The sequence below is a fragment of the Peromyscus eremicus genome, chromosome 18 (assembly GCF_949786415.1).
Source record: "Peromyscus eremicus chromosome 18, PerEre_H2_v1, whole genome shotgun sequence".
Taxonomy (NCBI): Eukaryota; Metazoa; Chordata; class Mammalia; order Rodentia; family Cricetidae; genus Peromyscus; species Peromyscus eremicus.
The window spans coordinates 40,835,768-40,863,562 of record NC_081434.1 but is presented as its reverse complement, the minus strand read 5'-3'; the positions used below and the strand labels follow the sequence as shown (position 1 = coordinate 40,863,562).

At 49.1% G+C, this 27,795-nt stretch overlaps 1 protein-coding gene and 1 long non-coding RNA gene across 2 annotated transcripts in view; one reads left to right on the top strand and one right to left on the bottom strand.

Moving 5' to 3' along the window:
• Chst11 (carbohydrate sulfotransferase 11) overlaps positions 1 to 27,795 on the bottom strand; it is a 226,205-nt gene that overhangs the window by 8,794 nt on the left and 189,616 nt on the right. The gene's annotated exons all lie outside the window — the stretch shown is intronic.
• On the top strand, positions 12,443 to 17,730 carry LOC131895083 (uncharacterized). The gene is made up of 2 exons (XR_009375094.1): positions 12,443 to 12,936; positions 17,542 to 17,730. It is a non-coding gene; the product is annotated as an uncharacterized LOC131895083 (long non-coding RNA).

Sequence of the window (27,795 nt, the reverse complement as noted above, 5' to 3'; positions counted from 1 at the left end):
GAGCCACTCCCAGCAGCAGCCTCCGCTGTCTCTAGCAGTCCTGTCTTCAACAGTTACATCCCCATGAACAGACACAGTCAGTACCTTTCCTGTCTCCAGGGCTGCTGGGACTGGTCCACGTGCATCTTTGTGTCCCAAGAACACTGGTGCCTGATACTGGCAGGATTCACAAATTAGCTTTGTGTCAACACATTAACATCTCTCTAGTGCTAAGACATTCTGTCACATCTCCTGGAAGATGGCCTTTTTGTGGTCCTCACGGCAGTGCACCAGGAAGGCCACAGGGAGGCGCTATTGGGATCAGCAGCTCTGCATTCACCAGCTGAGGAATGTAAGCGCCTGAGTGTTTAGGTCACAACTGAGGACACACAGCTGTGCCCAAACGCCACACAGATGATGGGAGCTCTGAAATGAGTAAGACACCCAAACTTGGGACAACAGAGGTGTCAAGACCACGCATATAATGTGCAGATTTTTGAGCTATTGCATATGTGGGGGTGGGGTGGGGTGGGAGATGGGCTCATAACCTAGGGCTGGGACATTCCTTTGCTACCATCTATTCCCAACCGCAGGTTTTTTCAGACTCTGGGTAGAACTGAGGCACAGCCCTGGATGCTTGGCCATCCATTCCTAGGATGCAGCAGGGAGAAGAATCTTTTCACTCTATCCAACCAGCAGCCTCCCTGGCGGTACAGGGATAGGTCCCAGACCTGAGCATGGGATGAGCCAGTCAGGGGCTTGCTGCCATGTCCGTGGTTCTAGCCCACCTCTGTGCACTGAGGGAAAGACCCTCTACTTCCTCTACGTAAGTGGAAGCCCCTCCCTTGTATGAGTTCATTTGTGTGCAGGTGCACAGGCGTGGAAACCAGAGGTCAACTCTGGTCATTCTCCAGGTGCTGTCCCCCCCCCCTTTTTTGAGACAGGGTCTCTCACTGGTCAGAACTCTCTAGGCCGGCTGGCTAGCAAGCCTCAGGGAACTGCCTGTCTGTCTTCCCAAGGCTGAAGCTATAAGCGAGCACCATCATCACCACGCCCAGCGTTTTTATTCGGGTTCTCGGGGCTGAACTCAGGTCCTCAAGCACTGACTGACTGAGCCATCCCCCAGTTGTCAGGAGACATTTCTGTGAAACCTGTGGAATAGGGATGGCTGCAAGTTCTGAGCAGGTGCCCTACTTTCTTAACCACAACAGGGAACGTGGGCTAGGCACTCCTGGGCTGGCCTGATTTGGGAACTCATCAAAATGAGTGAAGAACAGGCAGATTTCCTTTCAAAGGACAGTGCCTCTGCTTAGGCTAACAGAAGAGACTAAAGGAATCCATTTCTGGATATAATATTTAATAGGAAATGTGTGCCTCCCATGAAAAACACTGAGCAAACCCTGAGGGAATTTGCTTTGCCGGGCAATGGCTGTCCAGCTGGGGTGACGCTGGGTTTGCAGGACAGAATGTGAACTCTGACAACAGCTACGTAACTTGGGTCAGTCCTTTCCACCTCCTAGACTCAGTTTCCTTGCCAATAAAGTGGGTGTTAATATCACCACACACCTGATGTGTTTAAAATTCTTTTTAAATTCATTTGGGCTGAGTGTGGTTACACACACTTAGGAGGCAGAGGCAGGTGGATCTCTGCTGCCAGCTCGCGCTACACAGTGGAAACTCTTATCTCCAAAGGAGGGGGAAAAATCTTATTTTGTATATTGTTGGGTTTTGGTGTGTGTGTTTGTACACTGTGTGTGTGTGGTGTGTCTGTGTGTGTGTGTGTGTGTGTGCACGTGGAGGTCAGAGGACATCACTTGGGGGTCCGTTCTCTTTTCCCTCTATGTGATTTAGGGATCAAACTCAGGCTTTCTGTTTTGTGTAGCAAGCACATTTACTTGCTGAGCGCAGTTCCAGATGAGACACATTTCAGGGAGAGAGTACCCGTGGCAGGGGGCAGGCTGAGGGAACAGGGAGACTGCAGTGTGCTAGGAGGAGGAGAGACCTAGCACCTGCTGGCCGCCAGACCAGACACCCTCCTTGGGCCTCTGTGTGCTCATCTGTAAAATGGGCTGTTGAATCAGACGCCAGCAGGGAGTTCTGCATGCCTGTGTGTGAGTGTTCCCACCTGGCAGGGAAGATGTGAAGGGTGTCTCCCCCTTCACAGCTTGAGTGCTCGGGTGACGGTGCTGCTTCAGCTTAGGAAGAAAGCCACTGATTTCCCCACATAGGAGTGTTCAATAAAGTCCTGGAAAGATCAGAAATAGGCTGGCCAGAGAGGCCAACTAAGGGAGTTGGGGACAGAGGGCAGACTTGGGCAGGATCCTGGCTGATTCAATCTGTGGTACACCTACCTATGGGGCGCGTGTGTGTGTTCCCAGGGCCTCAGGAGTAGATCGACCCATCTAGGCTGGACCAGTCCAGGGGCGGGGAGGCCCCGTGGAGAGGAAGCTTCTCAGACATAATTACACTGGTCATGGCGGGTGGGGGAGCTGGGAGCCTTTTTTTGTACTCTAAGTGGCATTCTCTGTGTATTCTCTGTGTCAAAGCAATGAAGGGAGAGACTCAGGAAAGCATCCGGGCCAGGGCCTGGGGACGGGTCCTGTGGGGACGGCTGTCACAAATGATCTAACTGCTGCCCCCAGCTCTGGGGAATCAGGGCACCTGGGGACAGCCCTGCAGCCTCCCAGGGGAGAAGCCAGTGTCTGTCTGCTCCCCCGGGGCTCAGCTTTTACTTCCCCTGCCTAGTAGACATTATAGGCCAGGCTTCTGTCTCTAAGCCTGTGTGTGTGTGTGTGTGTGTGTGTGTGTGTGTGTGTGTGTTTTCCCTAAAGTACCATCTACCTTTTTTTTTTTTTTTTTTTTTTTGAGACTAGGTCTCTCTCTCCCGGTGTGCAACTGGCTAATTAGGTTCTGCTGACTAAGCTGGTGGCCCCAGGGATCTGCCTGCCTCGACTTCCCCAGTGTTGGAATTACATGCATGCCTGGCTTTTCACCTGGATTCTGAATATCAAAGCTCAGGACAGCATATTTTCACGGCAAGTACCTCACTATCTCTACATCTCTTTTCTAATTGAAACAAACAAACAATCCCCATAGTCTGTCAAGAAGAGGCCAGAATACCCCCACTCTGTGTCCATTCTGCTGCACTGGGAAGGCAGCCAGTGGGAGGTCTGGAGAGAAAAGGAAGGATCTAGAATATTCTGGACCACATGATCATTCATAAACATGTCTATGGCTCCAAAGTGTTTGGGCAAAAGAGGACTATACATTCACCTGTGGGCATCTGTGCCAGGTGTCCGGTCAAGTACCAGCCATTGCCCACCTTGAGGTGTTGTTAGTTTACAGACCAACAAAGTGAAGTTCAGGGTCTAGCATGGTTGTTAGATCCCCAGGCTCACAGCATCAGAGTGGCAATGCTCAGATTTACCCCTGCTATCCTGTGCTGGGGTACCTGTCTTCTGCTAGAAGCAGGCTTCAAGACTTTGACTTCTATCTGATCCATCCAAGAGAACAGGCTGCTGCTGTGGAGCTTTTCCTCTGAATTGAAACATTCCCTCCAGTTGTAAAGCCAGGAAAGGAAGCTTGCAGGACTTAGGAAGTAAAGAAAACTCACAAGTTTCAGGAAGTCCCTAAAACAGAGCAGACTTACAAGGCAAGGGTGATATGAGGCATAACGATTGCTGGGGAGAGGGGACTCTCTGGTGAAGCCGCCTGCAAGTTGTGCATAGAGCTCTAGGGATGCAGCTCAGGTAGACTTTTTGGTGATACGGCTGCCTCTGAGTTGTTTACACTCCTGTACATAACCTCGCATCCATACTTACATAACTAACTCCGATAAACACACCTATTCACTCAGCCAGATTGGGTGTGGAGTTGTTTCTTCGGCCCTACCTGCAGCTTGCATCTGCACAGGAAAAGTCACACAGCCCAATTTAATGAAACTTCGCAGGAGATACTGAATTCACATCCTTTCCTGAAGTCAGTATAGTTAGAACCTGCTCAGAAGGATACATACTGGAGTCAAAGGGATGCATACTGGAGTCAAAGGGATGTCCAGTTTTTTTCTCTAAGCTGCTTGCAGTTCCACAGTATGTGGCTCTGCCTTCTAGTCTTCCAAAGGCATAGTTGCTCCCATCAAGACACACCATGAGGACCTTCAGGCAGCAGAGGGATGTGTTTCCCTCTGGCTGCCACAGGCCAGGGCTTTAGGGTGTATGTATACAGTTCCTAGCACAAGTACGGGTCAGAGTAAGGCCCTCGTCTTTCAGAGACACCCGAGTGGGGTCCTGAACTGCCTCTCAGAGGGCTGCTCCACAAGTCCCTTATTCACAGGCAAACCACATACTTGTCCTCTTGGGCTCCCCAGATGCATTCAGTAAAAGACACATGCAGCTTCTTAAGAACTGGGCTGCAGTCCAGTCGGCCTGGGGCACTCTCCAAACTGGGCCAGAACCCAGAAGGGCAAGACATTGTTTCTGGACTTTAGAGTCTTCTAACCAGAGACATCTGGAAATCCATGTGTGATGGCTATTACTGGTCGTCAACCTGGCTATATCTGGAATGAACTAAAACCCACGTGCCTGGGGTACACCTGTGAAGGGTTTTTCTCTTAATTAAATCATTGAGGTGGAAAGATATAACTTTAATCTGGATCTTTGAGGTGGAAGATCCACCTTTAATCTGGGCCACACCTTCTGCTGGCAGCTTACATAATGGACACAGAAGGAGGCTTGCTCTCTTTGCCTGCTTGCCCTCACTCTCAATAACAAGACCATTCATTCCTTCACTGCCATTGGAGGCTACTTCTTCAGAATTCTGGTGTATACTGAAGATCAGCTGAGACATCCAGCCTCATGGACTGAACAACTACTGGAGTCTTGGACCTTCCATTGGCAGACAGCCATTGTTGGATTAGCTGGACCACAGCCTATAAGCCACTCTAACAAATCCCTTATATATATATTTAGTCTCTAAATTTTGCTCCTCTAGAGAACCCTGACTAATACACTATGGGACTGAACTGGATGCCTCTGAGTGAGTCTGCAGCTCATCTAGGCCAGGCCTTGTTTATGTAACCTTTTGAGTCATTCGCCTGTTTCCAGCCTCCTCCCCATCACAGTGGTCTCCCGTCCCTCCTTCCCTCACTCCCTCTCTCTGACTGAACTTGCTACACTTGTGTCAATTTCATGACCACTGAACCTCCCATTCCTTCTCTACGGAATGTTCTTTCTCCATACCTTGTAGGGTACAAGGAGGACCACTTTGTGGGGAGTACTAGGAAGGTAGGATTCACAAGTCAGGGGTGTAGTATATTCTCACCTTCCTCTTAGTGATTCAGCCTAGAACCCTCCACAGGGACCCCAAACTCCAACTGATTAAAAGCAAGGTGTCCCTGGCACATCTATGTCCCATTGGGATGACACTGCTGTCCATACAGGTGGCTCTCCAGAGCCAGAGTGCGCCCTCTGTGGCCTTCTCCTCACCGTGACAACCCCAATACAGACACATCACCTCTAGATGTGACAGCCACCGACAGACCAGACTGTCACTCTGATCACAGTGTGGACTCCAACCCTCCTTACTTTACGTCCTCCATGCATCTCCACTGTCCTCCATGGGAAGTGCAGACACCTGGGCCTGGTGGCAGCTCTGGCACGGTCTGACTCTGCCTGCCCCTTGCAGCTCTGTCTTAGAACCCCATGGCGACCAGATGTGGGTGTTTTCTCGCACCTAAGGGACTTGCATGGGGTGGAGTCCTCTGCCTCGGAGTGTCCCTCTTGAATGCCACCCTCTCAATGCTTCCTGTTTCAAGACCTTGCCTTCTACCACACTTCCTCCAAAACAGTGCCTCTGATGGCCCCACCCCCAGGGTCACGTCAGTCAGCTAGCTGCCTCTTCCTTCCCTGTCTGCCAGGGATCTGGGCTTCCTCTCTCCCTGCCATCATTAGCATCAACATGCAGCGATCAGCCCCAAGGAGAGCTGGTGCTGGTGGAGTGCTGTGTGCTTGGTGACGCCCTTCACCAGCAGTTTCCCATCTCTTCCCCTCTATCCAGCTTAGATGGTCAGAGCTCCACGTGTGCTGCAGCCGTGTGCTGCTCACTTCCAGGACTGCACTATGGACTACGCTGAATGTGGGAATCCAGGGGTATGACTTGGGGAGAGGCAGATTTTCATGTCCTGCTTTCCGGATCCAACCCACCCTCTGCCTGGGAATCTGCACTCCCAAACACTTTCTCCATGAATCACATTCTCATGCAGGAACACACCTGTGGAGTGACTGACAGCAACTCCGTGTGAATGATGTACATGTGATGTATGTGTACGTACATGGTGTGTGTATATGATGTGTGTGTGTATGTATGTGGTGTGTGTGTGTGTGTGTGTGTGTGTGTGTGTGTGTGTGTGTGTGTGGTATGTGCATGGTCCCTTGCCAATGGCCAGGACCTGAATGGAACATCACAGCCACACACTAGCTGGCCCAAACAGGACCCCGCAAATCCTCAGATGAGGGACAGGAGGCCCAGGAGAGGCTTGCTCTTGCTGACAGGGAACATGAGCGGAAGTAAAGGTAGATTCCCCTTCCTATTCTGGAGTGGGTCTGTCTTGGCAAATTTCAGATTTTTTTTCCTTTTCCCTGTTTCTTCTTTTTCTTGCCTACTATAACTATTAAAATGAGTCTAGAAACTAAAGATCACCGGAGGCAAACTCCGGAGGCGCGTGTGTGTGGTATGTGCATGTATACATGATTGTGTGTGCACATGCACATGTGTAGACACGCATGTGAGAAGCAAGAGGTTGACCTCAGTATCTTTCTTACTTGCTCTCTACTTTATTTATTTATTTATTTTTTTGAGACAGGGTTTCTCTGTGTAGCTTTGCGCCTTTCCTGGAACTCACTTGGTAGCCCAGGCTGGCCTCAAACTCACAGAGATCCGCCTGGTTCTGCCTCCCAAGTGCTGGGATTAAAGGCGTGCGCCACCGACGCCTGGCTTCTACTTTATTTTTCAAGACAAAGTCTCCCACTGATTCTGTCTGGCTAGTGAGCCACAGGGATTCTCTTGTTTCCACATCCCCAGCAATAGGATTACAGACAGGTGTTACCACCCCTGGCTTTTCACATGGATGCAGGGCATCCAAACTCAGTCTTCATGCTCACATGCCAAGCACTTTACCAACTGAGCCATCCTCCCCCAGCCCTCGTAGGCCGCCCCGCCCCCCACATTCAACAGCAAAGCAGGAACAAAGAGATGTACAACCTCAGCGGATCCCCGAGGCTGAAGCAAGGTGTTGGTGGCTGCTCACCCGCACACCCACTGCCTCCTCTCTCTCCCCTGTCCCTCCAGCCTGTGAGTTGGTGGGGTCTGGGAGGGTGGGCAGGACAAGCCTTCTCAGGGAAGCGGGGCCTTGTGACCACCAAGGTACTGGTCAGGACTTCCAAGTCCTTGCTATCTCTTGAGGCGGAACTGAGTCAAGAGGTCACTTGAGCCATGAAAAGCAGAAGGCGCACTTCTCGCAGGGCCCTGCAGACCGCAAAGCACTGTGGGGCACTGTCTTTAAATCAAAGCTCAGGTGGAGGTTAAGCACTCTCCAGCTCTGTGCTTCCGAAAAAGCACAAACAGCGGGTACAGAACGGTCCCAGTGCTGAAGGGGGCCTGACCACTCTAGGAGCCTCTGAACTGAGGGCAGTGAGGCAGAGCTGACGCGCTTCTTCCTGTTTGTCTAGAACCCACTGCAGAAGCTAGCCTGGCGGTCCGCTTCACCATGCACACAGCTTTGGGGAGGTTTCCCGGCCAGCCTGGAGAGACTTGCAAATCAGTTTCTGTGGAAGCACCTGAATAGATACTGACTATACTCTAATTACTGCTTCAGGAGCCATTTACTCAATTAAGGCTGCACCCAGAGAGGGAGAAGATGTGACGGACAGTGATGATGTAGTCATCACAGCATCATCACCATCATCATCACCATCATCCCCATAATCATCACCACCATCATCACCATCATCCCCATAATCATCATCATCATCACCATCATCCCCATAATCATCATCACCATCATCTCCATAATCATCATCACCATCATCATTACCATTATCACCGTCATCATCATCACCATCATCACTATCACCAATCATTACCACCATTATCATCATCATCACCATCATTATCACCACCATCATCCCCATAATCATCATCACCATCATCTCCATAATCATCATCACCATCATCATTACCATTATCACCGTCATCATCATCACCATCATCACTATCACCAATCATTACCACCATTATCATCATCATCACCATCATTATCACCACCATCATCCCCATAATCATCATCATCACCACCATCATTGCCATCATCACCATCATCCCCATAATCATCCCCATAATCATCCCCATAATCATCATCACCATCACCACCATCATCACCATCACCACCATCATCGCCATCATCACCATCATCACCATCACCACCATCATCACCATCACCACCATCTTCACCATCATCACCATCACCACCATCATCACCATCACCACCATCATCACCATCATCAACCATCATCGCCATCATCGCCATCATCACCATCATCGCCATCATCACCATCATCGCCATCATCACCATCATCATCGCCATTATCACCATCATCATCTTACTCCTATTATATTTAAGGTTTTTTTTTGTATGTGTGTGGTGGGGGAGAACACATCTTTGTGGGTGCATGTGAAGGTCAGGGGTTGACATTGGGAGCCTTCCTCTGCCATTCTCCACCTAAATTTCTTTTGAAGCAGGGTTTCTCACTGAACCAAGATCTCACCGACTCAGGAAGTGTGCCTGGCCAAGGAGCCCCAGAGATCCTCCTGTCTCTGCCTCCCTGAGCTAGGGTTACCAATGTAGACAACCATGCCTGGCTTTATTCAAAGGTGCTTTAAGATCCAAACGAAGTTTTCGTTCTTTACCCACAGAACCACTGCCCCAGGCCCTATCAGCAGCATCACCGTTGTCTAGTTTTGAAAACCCATGCCTTGTGTAGAAGCTATCATCTCTTTCTGTCCCCCTCTCCAGCCCACTATCTCTGTGAGTTCGAGGTGTGTGCCTGGGGCTCCCTGGACTAGGGTCACAGTAGATGCCATTGATTGAATGGCTGACAGGCTGGAGAACGGGTTGTCTTTAAGAGTAGATTCCTATGTAAATGCAACACTAAAAGGACTCATTACTCATTAAACAAACACTGAGAGGTGTTTGGTGTGAAGAGTGGTAGGTGTGTGGTCCCTAATCACCCCCACCCCACTACTGTCTAAGACAACACAGCAAAAGTGAGGTGGCCCTTACTCTCTGAGTGCAGCTCACCGAGGCCCTCACCATTACTCCCTATGGTCCTCTGCTCCCTGGCAGGGCTCGGAAAGGGGATTTCTTCTTGGATTTGTATAACTCCAGCCGGCTGGGCAGATGAACAGCTTCTACAGCTTGCCGGTCTGCTCTCAACTAGGATACACATCTAATGTTTCCCTAAAGGGTAGTTGGGGTGATCGAAGAGCTCTGAAGGGCTTGCGGGTCTCAAATGTAGGACCTCAAGGTGTACGATACAAAACTTGAGCAACCCAGACCCTTCACATGTCCAGGGATTGGCAAAGGACAGGCACCATTAATTCTAGGAGGTTCTGATAGTGTCATTTGTTATTGTTATGACTACACTATCAAGAGGGTAGCCAATGAAAGGCTATTTCCTTTCAGATCCTAGAGACCCATCTGCTCATCATTGCACTGGGGACCTCAGGAGGACGAGACAAAACCATCAAGTGAGCAGAACTGCCCTTCCCAATGACAACCACGTGACATGTCCTGGGCTTGTCCCTAAACACCTCCCCTATCCCCTCTGCTAAGACTTATCTGTCTCATAACCTGATCTTCCATGGACCTTAATTCTGCTCAGCAGTTCAGACATACCAAACCTTGGCCAATGGACTCAGCAGGGGACACATTTGAATCACACACACCACATCCATATCCAGGTATGACACTGGTGTCCCTAACATCCTGGAGGACTGAAGCTCCCAGACTAAGTCCAGATCACACAGCCATTGGTGTCCCTCAGCCTTGGCACCCTGCAGCCAGTCTATGCCACCAGCATGCCAGGCCAGTCCCTTACAGACATCCCCATTCTGGAGCAGGCTTGATGTAGTCCATTCTTTCAGCGGAATGGAGAGCAAGAAGCACACACCGTTTGATGTCTTCCAACTGCAATGGCCACCCCCACGGGATTCTCCTGCTTGGTTTGTGGAAAGGGTCTATTTTTAGTCTGAGAACCAGGTACCAATTTCAGACAGCTGCTTTACACCACAGCCTTTTAATTACAGGCCCTTAGCTCTCTGTTTCCACTCAGCTGCCTTGGTTTGCTCTGAACACGCTGAGGGGCTACATGTAGGGGGGCAGGTGGAGCGTATGATCCGGTCTTACCCAAAACCCAATTCCTAAGTGAAATGTCAGCAAATGAAAAGGACAAAAACTCCCTTTGAACTCTTGAGGCTGGACCCAGAGCCAGGGGTGGAAGCGCCTTTGATGGTGGCTTTTGTGCCACTTAGAGGCCCTGAGAAGGGAGCAGCTGCCCTCTGATGCTCAGGAAGCCTCCGATGATGCATCTGCTGCGGGTCCTGCTTTCTGCTGACAGGGGTCTGGCTCTGAAGGCCATCACCACAGGCGCCGTATCTGCCAATCCGACTTCACAGCCTTTGGGGTTGGGCAGGGAAGGACAATGCCAAACGACACAAGAGCTCACCCGTTGTCCAACTAGACTTTGATCGTTCAGGTGACGCCTGCCAAGACGGTGGACATCAAGATGTTCTGTAGGACACTCCTACTGCGTTTGTCAACTTACTTAGCCCAGGCTGGCCTTGAACTTGCCATATAGTTAGGGAAACTCCTGATCCCACACCTCGAGTATGTGGTGCTGAGGGCTGAATTCAGGCCTCTGTGAAAGTCAGGCAAGCACTCTGCCAACTGAACCACACCCCTGGCTCTGGTTACTTTGAAGTACACAGTTTGATGGCATTAAGCTGTTATGCAGCCTCCATTATCTCCAGAAACCGCTCATTTTTCCATCTGGAATTCTATACATTAAATAATCCCCCGGCCCCGAGACTCTTATCTACCAAGCAACTCCACAGCCTGTTCCTCAGGCCTGCACCCCCCATGTCACAACTCTGTCCTGAAGGCACAGGCACAGTGAAAGTGGGCAGTGGTTGCCCTGTGGCGGCTGGCACACCTCTGTTAGCCTATGTCCTCAAGGTTTAACCATGTAGCTCACGTCATAATTTCATTCTTTAAGGCTTTAAGTTCACTTTATGTTTTCCTCTGAGACCAAGAAATGCCCTAGAATAGACACTGACTCTGTTTCCTGGGCTCTAATGGGAAAGCAGGACGCAGCCCATTGCCAGGGAGGGCTCTCTCGAGTCACAATAACAAGTGCCCTCAGGATGGGATAGCCCTTTACACCAGAGTCTAATTTAGGCACCCTTCAGGCTAACCCACTCCTCGCTGCCTCCTGGAGGTCTGTCCATCTTTATAAATAAGCCGAGGTAGATATGGGGCACTCCGAGGAGGCTTTATTATTGCTTTAAGAATAATGCTAAACAGGAAGTGATTTTTTTGGGATGGGTATCAGGAAAATGAAGACCAAATTCTCAATCGACCGTGGGTCACAGATGAATAAGACTTAAGCATTAGTGAGTGAGTGGTGTGCACAGAATCTGCAAGCAGATCCAGGGGTCCCACAGTGTAGGGGGAGGATCTTGTCACACGTACACCCCAGTCCTAGGCATGTAGCAGGTTCTCACAAGAAATAGTAGTTTAGGAATGGGTGGGCATGGAGGTGCTCAGAAGACAGAAGTCTTGAGTGAGTGTGTCAGGATGTCTGTGAGCGGGATTTGTGGGGGACGGGATTTATCTAGTTCAAAACAAAGACAGGACTTGGGGACATAGGTCAATGACAGAGTACTTGCTTAGCAAGTGTGACTTCAGTCCTGGGTTCGATCCCCAGCATTGAAAAAAAAAAAGTATGGTTTTGCAGAAAGCTCAACGTTTAGCTGAGATAGCATTTCTTTGGATTTTTAAAGTAAAACCTGCCTCTAATGCAGCTGTGGACCAGCTCTCTTGGGAACCAAAGGCCCCATCAGGCGGCAGACACAGAGGTCCCATGCAAAAGGGCAAGGTGCGAATTCTGGGATTTTACAAAAGGAAATCATCAAGGCTGGAAGGTGTAAGGGGAGCCAGGGAGAGGACTACAGGCGTTGGCTTGCCATGGCTGCCCTATGTGTGAGGCAGGCTGTGGTCCTCAAGGTCACACTGAAGGTCAGTGTCCCCGGGAAGCTAAAGGAACCATTCTGAGGTAGCTGTGTGTGTGTGGAGTGTCAGGAGCCAAGTAGCCTAACTGATTCTCATGGGAAAAAGCAGTGTACCCAATCTTCCGTTAACAGTTTCAATAGCAACCATTTTTCAACAAGACCACAGTATGTACCTTTTGATCTACTCCCTGAAACATAATGGTTTGCTGTATGGTCAGTTGATCAGGCCCTGGAACAAAGAGACCTTTTCCTGAACCCTACCTTACCCTAACTTCCTCCTAGTAACTTTCCATACCCCTATCTACTTCTCCTAGCTCCTAGCATATATAAACCTGATTCCCCTTGCAATAAACGAGACCTTGACGCAACTCAGACTGACTTTGTCTTCCTTTACGCGCCTGGTCTCCTTTCTCTCTCACCCCCATTGATCTTTCAGGAGGTGCCTCCTCGGGTCTCATCAAATAACGTGGCCCGCGGGACGGGTCAAGTGGCGCCCGAACGTGGGGCTCGAGGCACGGTGACCTACCGGACGACGGATAACAAAAGGGGCCCCGGAGAGAATTAGGGTAGAGACGCCCGGACCGCATCACTCGTGCAACGCGGGAGAGTCTTGAGGTAAGTGTCGTCCAATCGATCAATGGGAAAAAATTTATCTAAAGAGGCATTTTTTAAAGGAGATGAAAGGGAATCTTCGGGAGAGAGGATTAAGAGTTTAAAAAAAAGGATTTAGTAAAGTTCTTTCAATATGTGGAGGAGAAATGTCCCTGGTTAGTGATTAATGGACCAGGAATTCACCCTTTGACTTGGAACAGGGTTGGAAAAGATATTAACAAATTAATCAGAGACGGGGAAAATGTCCCCGATGCCTTTTTTAGTTTTTATGGTGTGATTAGAGATTTTCTAAAGGAAGCAGAGGGAGATGGGCGTGTTTCACATTTACTAGCCCTTGCAGAGGATTTTCTCTCAAACTCTCCCTGCCTGACACCCAAGTGTCCAGAGGTTTATTACATCTACCGGTAAGAGCGCTCTCTGTCTTGCTGTGTCTCTCTGTCTTGTTACTTTTGTTTTGTACTTTGCAGGCTCAATTTGTACTTTTCAGGCTCTCACTGGGACAGACGTGTCCAGACAGTGAACCTGGCGGTGAAGGGAGACGTCCCAGAGCCCTAAAGCCACCTCAGAGGTGACGATCTGGTTTAGGAGCATCTTTGGGTATCTTCCCCCACGGTGGGAGGAAGTGCCACTTTGTATTTTGTCCCGGGAATTTGTCAGAGCCATTTTGTGGGTTTTTTGTATGTTTTGTTGTGATCATTGTTACTTTACTCTCTTCTTCTCTTCCAAGAAAAAAGGTGCATGTCTGACTGACAGGGATGTGGAAGCCCCTGATGTCTGTTTAATTAAGGACAGAGATCCTCCAGTCTGGATTGTTTTTGGTGTGATTGAGCCTGGAGGGTCAAAACCTTCCCCCCCCCCCCCAGAGCACATCAGGCTGTCACTGTTCTTGGAGCTTTGTTGGTTGTTTCGTTGGGACAAAGTTTTTTCGTGTGCCCTTGGTCTTGTGTGTAATGTGTTAATTGTTCTCATTGTTGACTTGACTGTGACGGACGCTATGGGACAGTTCCCTTCTTCTCCACTAGACCTTTGCCTAGCTCACTGAAAGGATGTGTGAGCCACAATAAAGGGAACTGGGTCCCCCACTCCCACTCCCCGACTGAACTGAGATAAACAGGTATCCCCTGCCAGGTGGGGCTTGCATACTGCAAGAGGGGCTTGCTGGCTGTGAATGAGGCCGTCGTCTCAGTGCTGATGTTCCGGTTCTTGGATTGTCTGTGTAAATGTTATTTGTTTCTGTCTACTAACCTCCCTTATTTTCCTAGAGGAAGAGGAGGAGAGAGAGGCATAGCAAAGGCCACCTCTGTCCCTCCCTAGCTCTCTTGCTATCAGGACTGCAGCCAGCTGGCTGCTCTCACGAGGGTGGGGGTGCGTGCTCTCGGTACAGGCGGGCAAAGACGGGAACTTTGGACAGGACAATGGGGACTGCCTGCAACTGACAAAAACTGTGTGTACACTGAACAGAGAATCTGACTTTAGTCAGAAGAGTTAACAAAAACTTTTTTTCAGGAACACTGGCAGCCAAGGACACGCTCTATGCCCACTGCTCCCCCTCCCTTCCTTTACTGTGATAACTTCAAGGTTTCTTCTGCCGGCCAGCAGCTTCTCTTGTTAACCCTTCTCTGTCCTGGTATTGCTTAAAAAGAAATGTTAAATTTACCAGTTCAAGACACTGGGAAAATTATGCTTTTGTTTCCACAGGAAAAATAAAAATTTACATGGGTTTTGGTCATTTGAGTTCAATGGGTTACAAATACTTGCCATCATTTAAGAGACTTGGTTTCAAATTATTGTTGGTTAAGATAAAAAAATGTTTAAAAAAATATATAAAATACAAGTTATTAGAATACGTAAAAACAAGGTATAAAGGTCTGAGGATAAAAAGGCTTATATAATGATTTAAAAAAAATGACTTAAGATATATAAAAATAATGAAATATGTTTCAGATTTCTTTGTCTTGCTATTCTGCTGTTACATTGAGACTCCAAAGGGTCATAGTTGTAAAAATGTCTGTCTACTCTACAGGTATGAATGAAAAATGTGGCCACATGTATGTTTGGTTTTGAATGTCTGAGTTTGCATGTCCTTTGTGTTAAGAAATACAAGTTAATACTGGTCATCTGGCTATTCAGATACTAGTTTAAAACATAAACTGTTCTATTTAAATAAAAAAACTGAGAGGTATATTTGACTAATATATTTATAGGAGAACAAATTGGCCTGGTTATTGTTACCAAATTTAGAGATATTTTTAAGATTGGGCCTAGATTTGTTTGGCTCAGATACATTTAATAGATAATGGTCCTCAAACCTGTCAAAGATCTGGTAAATATGGCATTTACATTATTTGATAAAAAGCTTACTATAGCAAACAGAGACTCCAAGCTCCCCAGCTCCTAGCAATGACTCCCAAGGAATGGCCAATTCCCCTATGCTATGTCAAAAGTATGTAGCTCAGTCTATCGATCCAGTGAGGGTCTAATACCCCGAAGTTTATATTATACATTATATGGATGATTTGTTAATAGCAGGGAAATCTGTAGAAAAAACACAAAATGTAGCTCAAAAGATAATTATCACACTTCAGGACCGAGGATTTCATATAGCTCCAGAGAAGATACAAACCCAATACCCCTTCCTGTTTTTAGGGTTCGAGTTACACCCGGACCTCCTCTATACACAAAAAAACCCAGATTAGAAAAGATACACTTCGTTGTCTCAATGATTTTCAAAAGCTTTTAGGGGATATCAATTGGCTGCGACCCTATTTAAAAATAACCAAGGGAGAGTTACGCCCCCTTGAGGATATCCTCAGAGGAGACTCCGACCCTCAATCCCCTAGATACCTTACAGTGGAGGCAGAGAGGGTATTACAAAAGGTTAAAACGACCATCACTCAACAACACATGGGATATTTTGACCCAACTCTCCCATTGTATTTGATCATTTTTTCTACAGATTTTGCCCCTACAGGCCTGCTTTGGCAAGAGTCCGTACCTTTACTGTGGGTACATCTTCCTGTTACTAAAAGAAAAATCCTTCCTACTTATCCTTCCCTGGTTTGCCAATTGATAATGTTAGGAATAAAAGCCTCCACTCGATACTTTGGGCACGACCCTGATATTATTGTTATGCCATATGATAAAGAGCAACTTGAATGGTTATGCACCCGTAGTCCTGACTGGGCCATTCTTGTCTGCACCTATGAGGGGAAACTTGACACACAGATGCCCAGTAACAAACTCCTACAATTCTTCTCCCTTACTTCTTTTGTTTTTCTTAAAAATACCCGAATGGAGCCCATCCCGGACTCCCCTGTGCTTTTCATAGATGGGTCAAGCAATGGTAAAGCTGCGTATGTCCTCAATGGCCAAAAGAATGTTATGAGAACCTCTTTCAAGTCAGCTCAGCTGGTGGAGCTATATGCTGCCCTTGCTGTCTTTAAAAATTTTGAAGGTTGTTCCTTTAATTTGTATTCAGACAGTAGATATGTGGTAAGGGCTTTACAGGCTTTAGAAATGGTCCCAATAATCCAACCCATTACTCCCACCTTCCAAATGTTTTCTGAATTACAAAAATTAATCCAACAAAGATCACTACCCTTTTATGTTGGCCATATTCGTGCCCACACAGGCCTACCTGGACCCCTAGCTCAGGGAAATGAACTTGCCGATTCTGCTACACGTTCTATCTTGATTTCTCATTTGGAACATGATCAGGTAGCAGCTGCTCGTGAGGCGCACCGCCTTCATCACCTCAATGCTCAAACTTTGAGACTAAGGTTCTCAATTACTAGAGAACAGGCTAGGGAAATTGTAAAAAGTTGCAAAAATTGCCTGATGCTCTTACCTGAACCTCATTATGGAGTAAACCCCAGAGGGCTTATACCTGGACAACTATGGCAGATGGATGTCACCCATGTTCCTTCTTTTGGCAAATTAAAGTTTATACATGTTACTGTAGATACCTTCAGTGGATTTATTTGTGCCTCTGCTCATAGTGGAGAAGCCACCAAAGATGTTATCAATCATATGTTACATGTCTTCACAGTGCTAGGTCAGCCGAAATGTATAAAAACTGATAATGGTCCAGGATATACTAGTAGCAAATTTAGACAATTTTGTTTACAATTAGGAATTAAACACATCACTGGAATATCCTATAACCCTCAAGGCCAAGGTATCGTGGAGAGAGCTCACCAAACTTTAAAAAATACTCTTAATAAACTTAGCTCACAAGAGACACTATTTCCCCTTAAGGGAAACCACAAAGCTCTGCCTTCTCACACCCTATTCGTATTAAATTTTCTGACATTGGACGCTTTTGGAAAATCTGCGGCTGAGCGACACTGGCACCCAGAAACCAAACAAGGATATGCGCAGGCCCTTTGGAAAGATCCAATAACTGGAATATGGAATGGTCCTGATCCAGTTGTAATCTGGGGAAAGGGGTCTGCATGCATTTATGACTCCAAGAAAAATGGGGCTCGTTGGCTACCAGAAAGACTGATTAAGCCTTACTCTGCACAGATTGCCTCCCTAGACTAAGGAAAAAATAACTGTTATGTCCAGGACACAACCCTGAGACAAAATTCTCTCTTTTTCTTTCAGAAATGCCTCCGGCTTGGAAAATAAAGGGAGCCACGGACATCTCAATAGCAGGACCTGTTCATCGCGAGCCTTGGAAAACCAACCCCTGCTTCATCGTTTGCTTACTACTCTTCCCCCTTCCCCTCTCCTGCATCTCCAAGGAAAGCCCCCATGCTATTAAAAAGCTTACCTGGCGAATTTTCACAGTAACAGGGGAGGAGGTCTGGAAGGTTACTGCAAACCATGCTCCCTATTCCTGGTGGCCATCACTCACTCCTGACTTCTGTCAGCTGGCTGCAGGATTGGATTCTTGGGATATACCTACTATTGGCCAACACCAGTTAAATGGTACAGGGGTTCAAACGATTCCAAACTGCAATCAATTTCCTCATAGTCCTAAAACCACTTGGACAAGCCCTTGTGGGACATTCCATGATAATGACCCTGCCGTGATGACTGCCCCAGGCTGTGTTAGTCCTACAGCTCGTTGTAGGTTAGCACAATCTGACTTTTATGTCTGCCCTAAGGATGGTAGAAGCCGAGCCACGGCTGCTAGATGTGGAGGATTCAAGACCTTCTTTTGTGCTCGATGGGGTTGTGAAACTACAGGGGCAGCTTACTGGAAACCAACTTCATCTTGGGACCTTATTTCAGTTACAAGGGGATATAGTAAGCCTAGCACGAATAGACATTTTTGCTTTAGCCCCTATACTGGGACAGCCTATAATCCAGGGCTATCATTACCTTTAAACATAACCTTCACCCCTCAGGGTAGGGCGAATCGAGAATGGCCCTCAGGAAAAACATGGGGACTCCGCTGGTATCTTGATGGTACAGATAAAGGAGTCATTTTCAAGATCTTGCTAACAATAGAAGACCTGTACCCAAAGTCGGTAGGACCCAATGTAGTTCTCTCTGACCAAAAAGTTCCCTCCAATCATGAAAAGATGCCATCACCTCCTTCCCCCTCACCTCATCCTCATCCCTTTCCCTACCATACAGGCACCGTGACTACCATCGTAGGTTCCAGTAATGGCACTCTCCTTACTCCTTTTGGAGGAACAGGAGATAGATTGTTTAATTTGGTCCAGGGAGCTTATCTGGCCCTAAATGCCACAAATCCAAGCAGAACCTTGGGTTGCTGGCTCTGCCTTACCTCCAGTCCCCCTTATTATGAAGGAATTGCCTTTCAGTCTACTGCCAATAACCTTACTTCCCCGAGCAATAGGTGTCAGATTAAGCCACATAAACTAACACTCCCTGAAGTCTCAGGACAAGGTTCTTGTCTGGGCAAGATTCCATCAACCCATCGTCACCTCTGCAAACAAACTCTGACACCCTATAAGGGAAGCTATTATCTTGAAGCACCCAACGGGTCCTACTGGGCCTGTAACACAGGATTGACCCCTTGCATATCTGCTCAGATATTTGATGATTCCCATGAATTTTGTGTGATGGTCCAGTTATGGCCTCGTGTCACTTATCATCAAGAAAGCTCAGTGATGGAATTCTTTGAGCAGAGAGGCAGATACACTCGAGAACCTGTGTCGATGACTATTGCCCTATTGTTAGGTATTGGAGGCATTGCTGCAGGAGTTGGTACAGGAACTGCTGCCCTCGTGCAGAGCAACCACCTTATGCAGTTACAAATGGCTATGACTACTGACCTAGAGGCCATAGAAAGATCCATTTCTGCCCTAGAGAAGTCTTTAACCTCGCTCTCTGAGGTTATGTTACAAAACAAAAGAGGTCTGGATTTACTATTTTTAAAGGAGGGGGGGTTATGTGCAGCCTTGAAGGAAGAATGCTGCTTTTATGCTGATCACACTGGGGTAGTTAGAAAATCAATAGAGAAACTAAGAAAAAGATTAACACACACAAAAAAAAACGTGATTTTGAAAATCAAAACAATTGGTTTGAGGGTTGGCTAAAGGGGTCCCCTTGGCTTTCTACTCTGATCCCCACCCTCCTGGCCCCCTTGATCATTTTCCTTCTCCTCCTCACCTTTGGTCCTTGGGCTTTTCAACGACTAACACAATTCATCAAAAATCAGATCGATTCGGCCCTAGCAAAAACTGTTTCAGTACATTACCATCGGACAGAAACTCGAGAGGAAACTATTGAAACAGGTGAAAGGCTCAGGTTCAGTGGCCTACGAACCTAAAAACCCCTATAACTAAAAGCTAGAGGGTACTCAATGACGGGAATAGTATGGGGCCTGTGCTGGGAGCACAACGTACAGAGGTCGCCAGAGACCGGCTCAACATGGCACGTTGCCAGACAGGACTGCACCCCATATAGCCTAAGACAGGGGCCCTCTCGATTTATGACCAAAGCCTGCTTTGGCCATTTTATAGAAAGAAGGGGGAATTGTCAGGAGCCAAGTAGCCTAACTGATTCTCATGGGAAAAAGCAGTGTACCCAATCTTCCGTTAACAGTTTCAATAGCAACCATTTTTCAACAAGACCACAGTATGTACCTTTTGATCTACTCCCTGAAACATAATGGTTTGCTGTATGGTCCGTTGATCAGGCCCTGGAACAAAGAGACCTTTTCCTGAACCCTACCTTACCCTAACTTCCTCCTAGTAACTTTCCATACCCCTATCTACTTCTCCTAGCTCCTAGCATATATAAACCTGATTCCCCTTGCAATAAACGAGACCTTGACGCAACTCAGACTGACTTTGTCTTCCTTTACGCGCCTGGTCTCCTTTCTCTCTCACCCCCATTGATCTTTCAGGAGGTGCCTCCTCGGGTCTCATCAAATAACGTGGCCCGCGGGACGGGTCAGTGGAGGGGGCAAGGTTCATGGACAGCGACAGGCAAAGAGCCAGGCCCACCCTTCAAGCTTGAAGTCCGAAGGGGTTGGGACAAGGAGGACCTGGCTTCCATCCTAGCCCTACCAATGTGCCCTAGGCTAGCCTCTCACACTCTTCTAGGCTTTACCAGGACAGGGTGGGTTGCTGTCCTCCGCAGACAAACGCTCGGAAAGAAGACACACAGGTGTGTGGAATTAAGCAGCAGAGAGGCCAAAGACAGAAACACCAGGTGAAGGGGTGTGTGGTGACCTGGGCTCCCCAGCTTGTCTGAGCCACTCTCCTAGCTCTGTGGACCCCTAGCACTCTAAAGTTCCCAAACCCCGACTGGTGAAGAGGCAGCAGGAATCAGTTCCCTCATACTATCATTTTGAAAAGCACTCACAGTAGTTAACCTACACCCACTTGTATGTGTGAAGTTGAGTTTTTTCCTTTTAAAAAACATTTTAATTAGTGTGCGTGCGTGCGTGCGTGCGTGCGTGCGTGTGTGTGTGTGTGTGTGTGTACACATACGTGGAGTCAAAGGACAACTCTCAGAATCTATTCTTTCTTCCGCCACGTGGCAGCAAGCACCTTTACCTACTGAGCCCTCTCAGAAGCCCAGTGTGTGTGTGCATGTGTGTGTGTGTGCATGTGTGTGTGTGCATGTATGTGTGTGCATGTGTGTGCATGTATGTGTGTGCATGTGTGTGTGTGCATGTATGTGTGTGCATGTGTGTGTGCATGTATGTGTGTGCATGTGTGTGTGTGTGTGCATGTGTGTGTGTGCATGCAATTTCTTCTCGAGGGTCCTCTCTGATATTTCCCTTGTTCTGCTGAATAGCAAATCAGGAGAGGAGCTGGTGGCTCCTCTCCCGCACAGTTGGGCGCTCACAGTTGCTACACCTTGGCTGACCTTCCTTTGGCACTGCTGGTGACCGGAGACGACTCAGCTCCGTGGGTCTAGCTGGGTACTGGGAGGGCCCGGCAGACCTGCCTAGCCAGGGAACGCATGGATCCCATCCTCTTTGGTGGGCAGTGGGTACGATGTGCCTGCAGAAGGGCCTACAGCTGGGTCTAGCCAGGGCTGTTGCCCTGTTTCAGGAAATATATTCACTTTCGGTTCCATGTTCTGAGAGCCTCACTGTGCTCAGGAGAAAGTGTCGCCTGGCCGTCTCCAGATGCTCTGGCCATGTTTACGGTACAGATAAGTCCACTTGGACAATTTACAGGAAGGGACACCAGCCTTAGACCCAAGGTGTGCAGGAGACCGAAGGCAGGAAAAGCCTGCTGGGAAGGATTTCTGGGTCCTATGTGTAATATGTCTCCCCATCAGGAGACACAAGCAGAAAGCTGTGCCCTGGGCTGTCCTGAGCTGCGGGGTAGGAAGGGAATCGGTCCCCGAGCTCCTGGTGCAGCCCTGTCACCTCCCCGAGGTGTGTGTGGGGGTCAGGGTGGCCAGTCCTCTGCTCACCTGTGACTGTGCCGTCTTAAAGAACATGCACAGTAATGAGACACCCTAGCTAGGGAGGCATATAAATCAGTTTATAAAACCCAGAAAGTGCAGCTAGGTGGCCAATAACTTGGCCTGAAGTAGCTACTGGTTAGAGCAGCACTTTGGGAACCAGAGAGGGCTATGAACAAGTGTTGGAGCAGAGTCTGCAGGCTGGCCCCATCTCAACACTGAAACAGTTGTGAGTACTTGCCTGTGGAGGGGTAGGGGGGACTAGAACCAGCCAATCTCCATCAATTCTCCATTACTAACAGACAGCATGGCTGTGATGTACAGACAGGGAGCCTGGAGGTCTCTTGGAGGCTGGCTACACTGTTATCCCTGGTTTCATTGTCCTAATCTCAGCCATGAGGACTAATAAGAAACTCTGGCCCCGCCTGGCTATGTACCACAAGCAGCTTGAAGGCACAGAGGCAGAGGGCCCGGGAGGGCAGCGAGGCTGGAGTCCAGGTCCCTGGGCCCAAGTCCCCATTCTGTTGCTGACAGGCTGTGGGAGCTCAGGCAAGTCACTAAACCTTTCTGTGCCACCATTTTATCATCTGTTAAGTAGGAGTGGCAACAGAATATGTCAAGCGGCCACCACGGGAAGGGAGCAGGCACCCCAGGTCTTGTAAAGGGCATTTCACGCAAGACAGGGCTCTATGTGGTAGAAGGCTGCCAGGGTAATGCTGGGCTGGGGGTATGTGTGCAGTGAACAAGCCATGGCTGCATCTGAGCTGTTCCTCTCTTGAGGCCTCATTTCCCGGCCCCTGCTCCCTTGAAGGTTCCTGGAGGACAGCTGGGAACAGCCCCAGGCAAGGAAGCCAAGTCACTTCCCCCAAAACGATTTGTGGCATCGAGCTAGGCAAACACCCCAACCCCAGACACCGGATACATAGCGTTCCTTGGCTAGGGGCGAGAGAGGGAGCAGGTGGAGGAATTGTCGCTAACCACATGATCCTAAAGTACAGGGTGGCTCTGGATTAGCGGGTGATGTCACTTGATCACAGAATCTTTCCTGCAGAGGGGGAGTTGGGGACACAGGGCCAAGCAGGGGGAAGACTCCAGCTGGCTGCCATCACCTCCAAGGACAGGAAAACCGTAAGCCAAGGGACACAGGTGGTCGTGGATGCTCCAGGCCTGTGGTTGCAGCCGTGTGGGACCCACGTCAGACTCCCGAGTTCCAGAGCCACAGGACACACTTGTGCCGTGACACACGACAAGTCTGTGGCGATGCGTTGCAGCGACGGCGGGAACTGCAAGAGCCCAAGAGATTTCCTTCACTTTCTCAAGGAACTTCTGAGAGGCTCCCTCTGCCCTGGCGTGGCTGGAGCACGACCACACTCCCATCTTCGGCAGATACTTTCTAGAACGGTCTTTACATCAGTTCCACATTACTTTACGTCAGTTCTTAGAGCCAAACAGAGATGCGATCGGAACAGCAGTTTGGGGAGGGTGACAACGCATGCCTCTAGTCTTCCCAAGGTAACGTGCATACTCACACACACACACACACACACACACACACACACACACACATGAGGAAGGGGCCGTGGGCTCTCCCCCACTTTGCAGATGAGGAGACTGAGGCATACAGTGACTGGGCAATGGGCCAAGGTCCCACAGCTGGGTGGGGGCGAACTGTGATTATTGCATCTGATGCTTTGGGGTAAGGAAGGCGTGGCCACAGCCTTCATCTTTTCTCGGTGGCTGAAGCGTGCCAAGTCCCATTTAAGGCAGGCCCCTGTGGCAGTGGCTGTGGAGCCTGATAGGGGCAGGAGTGGATGTAATTGCAGTCCTCCTGCCCTCGGGGCCCCCTGGAAAGTAACCACCTCTGCCGGGGCTGAGCAGAGTCCTCCAACAGACACCAAGCCTCTGCTGACTGTGCCGTCTTGCTCGGGAGCACAAGGCTAACATCTGGAGTCTGCTTACCTTCCCCACATTGCGGAGTTTGTGGGGAAACTTACAGGGCTATGTCCTCTCAAGAGGAGCAGGACCAGTGACCCCCCCCAAACCCGCACACCCCTGAGCAGTGCTCCCCATGGATGGCAGCAAGTTGATCAGGCTTCCTGAGAGAGGAAAGGAGGGTGGTACACTGGATTTGGGGAGGGGTGGCTGTATGTGGAGGCCCTGATGTGGAGCAGGTAGCAGCAACCAGCTTCTTCAGCAGCCACTGGCCCAGGTCTGCCATCCCTCTCTGTACCTCACTAGCTGGGCGATTTTAAGTCCCTGCAACTTCCAACTCCCTGGAGCCATTAGGGCACAAGCGACCTCTGAGAGTGGCCAAAAAAAGGGGGGGTCAGGCAGCACACCCACACTCCCTGGCCTCTCCTGCTGTTTCTCTCGGGTTCTCAGGCCATCTATGGAGCTAGTGTGGACCGGACATGGACGAGGAACTGGTCAGTACTCCCTGCCGTGAGAGACAGGACCGTCCTTGTGGGACAGATAGGAGAGAGGCTCAGCGGGAGAGCGGTTCTTCCCCAAGGCTGGAAGGCCTATAGCGCGAAGCCTGGTCAGCACAACCCTGCTCCTAAGATACTATCGGTGCCGGGCTGACTTCTGCTCAGGAGGGCACCACACCACACCACACAAACACACACACATGCTTCCTGTCACCCTACATCAGACCCCAAACACAGCAGAGGTGGCTGGGTCACATCTGGAACCCTAACCCTAGGATAGGGGACAGGCACATTCTTCTGTACCCGGGCGAGTTGAACAGGTGTGATTTTACCCTGTACTACCTGGGGGGTCCTCCATTGTTCCCTCCTAGGATGTTCTGGTAGGGACACGTGTTTGTGGCCATGCACATGTGGGTTACAACCCAGTGTTGTTCATGTTACATTCATGTGTCCATGAATGTAAGTTTGTGAGTGTGTATTCATGTGTACCTGGGTCTACATGCCAATGTCTGTATGTGCACGTGTTTGAATACACAAGCATGTATTTATGAGTGTCACTAGTGTTTGTGTGCATGTGTGGGTGTACAGTATATATGTATTTGTGTGTGCACATACCACGTGAGTGTGTAAAAGTTACTCATTGGTGAGACACAGGAAACTGGGTGCCCTCTACAGTGGAGAGTTGTTCATTTTTCTCAGTTAATAGAAAACAATGCAATCTCTTCTCTAAGCTCTACCTCTGCTCTCCAGAACATAAACTTTATGGTGGTGGTTCTCAACCTGTGGGGCGTGACCCCTTTGAGGTCGAATGTACCTTTCACAGGAGTCACCTGAGACCCTCAGAAAACACAGACATTTACATTATGATTTATAAAGGTAGCAAAACTACAGTTATGAAACAGCAATGAAATAATTTATGTTTGGCATTTACCATAACATGAGGAGCTGTACTAAAGGGCTATAGCATCAGGAAGGCTGAGAACCATTGCTTCCTGGCTTTTGGTCTCCGGAATAAGAATGTCTCCTTTGAAGGTGGGGGCTTAGGAAACTTAGATTTCACTAACTGACTAGTCCACAGTGAAAAATGAATTGCACCACACTACAAATAATTCCTGAGCCCAGGTCATGTGCTCCGGTTTTCAGTGTGGGAGTTGAACCCAGGGCCTCACACACGCAAGATCCCCAGCCACTCTGACATTTGAAAAGTTCACGTCTATTTTACTTTCAAATGTTGGTTACAAATCATTTATCCAGTGTCACGGTCTGAAAGCAGGTGGAGTGACCCCATCCATGCTCCACACACAGCGGCCTTTCCCTCCATGCATCTAACAGGCAGCTGTGGCTGTCCCTTTCCCAGGGTGGGGCGCCTGCTCCGTGACACGGTTAGCTTGAGGTCCTGTCGTTGAGGACTTCTCCATTTTGACTACGTCCTTAGGCACTGAGGCTGTGACTTCTGGTCTAACAGGAATTCCTTCCTCCTTCTTCATGATTCCACAGTCATTCTCCCCGCACATCTCAGCAACCTCAGCAAACGAGCTTCCCATGTCCTTATTAAGTTGAGACCTTTCAACGTCTCACTCCAAGAAGTACTTTCCAGGCTCCTGCTCTATTCTGAACTGACAGGACCACACCCTGTGCACTTCGGGGCTGACCTTAAGATGAGTTACCCAATACGAGCTCCATGATGTTACGGCAGCAATCTGATAACCGAGGTCACGGTGCGCGACCAACCGTCAAGTGGTGTATCCATCATGGATACCCAGCACAAAGGGATGATTCATATCTCAGGAAAGACGGGGGTAGCGGTGCAAGATTTCATCACAGGTCTCACTCAGAGCAGCCCAGAATGTAAGGCTTAGGACGTACTGCTGCACCTTTCTACTTAATATTTTTGGAACGCGCTTGAGTGTGGGTAACTCACACTGCCCAAAGTGCAGTGGGCAGAGGGGACGATAAGCAGAGGACAATGGGATTTTGTGTCCTCCTGCTTCTCCAGGTTCTCGGGAGAGAGGTTACTAAAATGAGACACGTTCTGAAGCACCCTGGAGAATTTCACGGGGACAAAGGCCAGGAGGGGAATTCAGTGGGCTGGTCAGGGGCAGAGACACTTGATAAGGAGGCAGTAGAGTGAGACACGGAGGCACGTGCCCCCGGGGCAGGGTGGGGGTGGGGGCACATGACACAGGACTGGCCAGCAATGCTCTCCTCAAAGCCCCCTTCTCTCCCCTTTCATCAACATCTCTCAGCTCTCCGCGTTCACATTTGGCACCGCTGCCATGGAGAACATTCTCCCTCCATCCCCCACCCCCGAACACTAGGAAATACATCTGGTCTGATTAATTCTGTTATTAAGGCCAACTCCCCGAAGACATGGCCCATCCTGTGGAGGGTGAGTGGGGCTGTCAATCATCAGAAACCAAAGCGCAGTGGCTGGGTCCACGAGGCTGAGAATGGCATACTGGACAGCCGTGTCCAAAGATGGCCCAGCCTCACGGTGGTATACACTGCACACTTCCTGGTGTCTCTTCCCCTGCCGTCAGACCCTGCTCCCACGTGGTTGGCGACTCAATGGACCCTCCCTTCTAGACCACGTTACCTAAACAAACTTACTGCCTATTTACCTGTTTATTATCGGACGAAGGTCTAGGGTATTGCTCTCTTTCCTGCCTAACACAGAGATGGTGCTCAATAAATATTGCATGGGCCAGTGAGTGACAGCTCACTGAGTACCCAGCATGCACTGAGCACATTACATGATTATTAATCCCTAGTCCTCCCAAGGTGGTTATGTCCATTTAAAGATGTGAAACCAGAGGCTCAGAGGGGTGAGTTAACGATGCATCTGGAGCTGGAGACTGGCATTCAGTGACTCCAAACCACCCTGACTAGGAAGCTTCCACTCCAAACCGAGACATGACATAAGGCAGACAGCCCATGCTGGGCTCTTCCAAAACCGACCTGGTGTACCCCTCTGTTGTACCCGAAGAAGGGCAAAGGGGTGTCAGTCAGCAGACAGCTGGCATGCCAGCCTCTTTGAAGGAATGATTTGGGCTGAGCTATTTTTCAGAGGAGATTTCCAAGTTTGCTCTTTCTTAACATCCTGAGGCACGTGGAACATAACAGAGAGGGGTGTGTGCCCTTACACACCCTCAGAGACAGAATCTCCCTTGCTGCTCCTGAAGGAGAGAGGCCTGGGGCCATAGAGGGCCAGTGGTGCAGGATGGGACACCTTCCACGTCCCTCCTGTCTTAGGGGACAGATGCCTGGAGTCAAGTCATCCGGCATTTCAGGCCTTTTCAGGCTGGGGTTCTGGGACCCCAACAGGGTGACTCTGCCTGATGATAGAGACTGTTTTGAATTATGAATTAATCAAAACAGTGGATTCATGTGGGCTGTCTGGAAAGAGACCAAGAGATGTGGGTCACAGGCTTCATCCTCAGAGGCTTATGACTCAAGTCTCCAGGGGGGGAGAGAGAGAGAGAGAGAGAGAGAGAGAGAGAGAGAGAGAGAGAGAGAGAGAGAGAGAGAGAGAGAGAGAGAGAGAAAGAGAGAGAGATAGAGAGAGAGAGAGAGAGAGAGAGAG